Raw genomic sequence first — 2,665 nt, forward strand, 5'->3', positions numbered from 1 at the left:
CGTTTTGTAGTCGTTGACACTGAGGTTCTTTATAGAATTTTTTTCTTTCTCTTCACATAACTTGCCACAAATCATAACTATATATTTGTTTGCTTGATACCAAATTTTTGGTTAATACCAAAAATTATAATTGCAATATAAATGAAGCCTTTTCTTGTGAGAGGTAGCTGGTTGGTGAGGTAGGAAAGGCAGCACAAGAATCTGCATCAAGTTTGATTCAAGCTCAGAGCAACTGTAGCCTGGGCTCTACCTTCCAGAGACTGAGGACTGTCTACCCCTCCTGGCTGCCTGAGTGCTGGATCTGGATACAGACTGTACTGGAGTTTAATGGCCTTTCCCTGGGGAGGGGAAAAGATGAGCTTCCTCTTCAGCAGCCATTATTCTAATGCATTTAAGTCAAAGAAAAACATCCCTGAAGGAGTTCATTAGTGCGAACACTTAAAACATGCAGAAGCACTCTGGGAAGTGGGACTCCTACAAGAGCAGTCATGTTGCCAGAGGAAGAAGACTTCAGTCAACAGATGACAGTTGGCAATGTAGATTTCTTCAGCCAGGTTAGAACTCTGCACTGAAGCAAGCTGTCTAGTCATGTCTGCAGGTCCAAGATCTGAATATCATTGGGAAGATGCTATTAATATTAAGGCCCAGCCAAAGGTTCTGTTCCAAAATATATTGACTATTTGATGGTTTGAGTTCAGGGTTAACTTGACCATGAAATCCTTTTTCCTTTTAAGATTGGTGTTCCATTTTCCCAAAACTTTGTATCTGTGGTAAAGACTATTCTAAAGCATTTGTTCAAGGTTTATATCCATATTTCTTGCCAACACTTTGATTCTGTGATGCAGCTGCAAGGAAAGACCTGCCACAACACACATCCTTTAAGTATTTTTATTTGTTTCAAAGTTCAATTTCATTGATAGGTGAAAGTTAGCACCACTAGTGGAATTCACTAAAAGATTTCTGTAACATGTTGTTGCCCTCTTGCTTCATCTACTGCAAGAGTTATCTTATTGACGGTCTGTGAAAGACTTGAGTTATAGGTCGAAAAGTGTCCTCTCCAAAAATTATATGTTCAAGTCCTAAGTACTAATACCTCAGAATGTGATTTGGAAATACTGCTCTTGCAAATGTAATCAAGAAGAGGTCATTAAGGTGGACCCTAATCCAGTATGTCTGGTGTCATAAAAAGAAAATTTGGACACAGAGATGTACACACAGGAAGAGTGCCATGTGAACATGAAGGCAGGGATCAGGGTGATGTGTCTATAAGTCATAAAGAGAGGCCTAGAATGGATCTTTTCTTCACAGTTCTTAGAAGGAACCAACCCTGCCAACGCCTTGATTTTGAACTTCTAGACTCCATAATTGTGAGATAAAATACTTCTGCTTTTCTGAGCCATTTAGTTTGTTGTCCTCTGTTACCCTGGCAGCCCTAGCAAACTAATACAGCTGGTAATGCAAACACCAGGATACAAAAACCCCATTATCTTTGTTTACTGATAAAATTGTTTCAAGGGTAGATTGGCTTTAAAGCAAGAATTGAAGAGCATAAGTAACTTTAACGTACTCTAAGACCTGTTATTTTCACAAAGTCACACTTCGTTGTAATACGTGGTGACCAAACAGCGCTTTATTAGTTTAACCATTGTTTCTTTGCTGAAGAAACTGAGTCTATTTCTGACGACAACATAATAGATAATGGAATTTCTGCCCATAATTTATTAGCAAGTTTCCAAACCAAATTTCTTAGCAACACAATCACATAATCAGATAAGTTTCATTTTACTTCAATTTAGAAACTTTTTTTTAATATATATATTTTTTAAAGATTTTATTTATTTATTTGACAGAGAGAGATCACAAGCAGACGGAGAGGCAGGCAGAGAGGGAGATAGAGGGAAGCAGGCTCCCTGCTGAGCAGAGAGCCCAATGTGGGACTCGATCCCAGGACCCCGAGATCATGACCTGAGCCGAAGGCAGCGGCTTAACCCACTGAGCCACCCAGGCGCCCCAATTTAGAAATTTTAAAGACATTTTTAGTTGTTCTTAATATTTAGAACATTTGTATCATTTTTGTATTCTATTTTCAAGTTGGTATGGCAGTGCTTTTATTGATTAAAATTTTTCTGTGTCTGTCTGTCGATCAATTGATCTATCTATCTAAAAAAAAAACCCCATGGCTGCTATTTTAACTATACATGGCATATGTGGTATAGGAACAACCAAGTTTTTTCCCCCTGAAATTCCTTTTTATCTTTTAATCTTCATTTGACATTTATCAGCATATAAATCTATCTAAATTGTTAGGAGACTGTATGTGTATAGCAGAAATAATATCTTTAAAGGCTTCTACAGATAATCTGAAGATTTTTTTTTTAAAGATTTTATTTATTTATCAGAGAGAGAGGGCGAGAGAGCAAGCACAGGCAGACAGAATGGCAGGCAGAGGCAGAGGGAGAAGCAGGCTCCCCGCCGAGCAAGGAGCCTGATGCGGGACTCGATCCCAGGACGCTGGGATCATGACCTGAGCCGAAGGCAGCTGCTTAACCAACTGGGCCACCCAGGGGTCCCTGAAGATTTTTTTAAGTTTATGTATTTTTTTAATCATCTCTGTACCCAACATGGGGCTCCAACTCAGACCCCAAGATCAGGAGTTGCACGCTCT

At 39.2% G+C, this 2,665-nt stretch overlaps 1 pseudogene; it reads left to right on the forward strand.

Annotated features, from left to right (window-relative positions):
* The first annotated feature begins 354 nt into the window (after nt 1-354).
* LOC131820918 (MOB kinase activator 1A-like) lies at nt 355-931 on the forward strand (annotated as a pseudogene).
* Nucleotides 932-2,665: the final 1,734 nt, after the last annotated feature.

The sequence above is a fragment of the Mustela lutreola genome, chromosome X (genome assembly GCF_030435805.1).
Source record: "Mustela lutreola isolate mMusLut2 chromosome X, mMusLut2.pri, whole genome shotgun sequence".
Lineage (NCBI taxonomy): Eukaryota > Metazoa > Chordata > Mammalia > Carnivora > Mustelidae > Mustela > Mustela lutreola.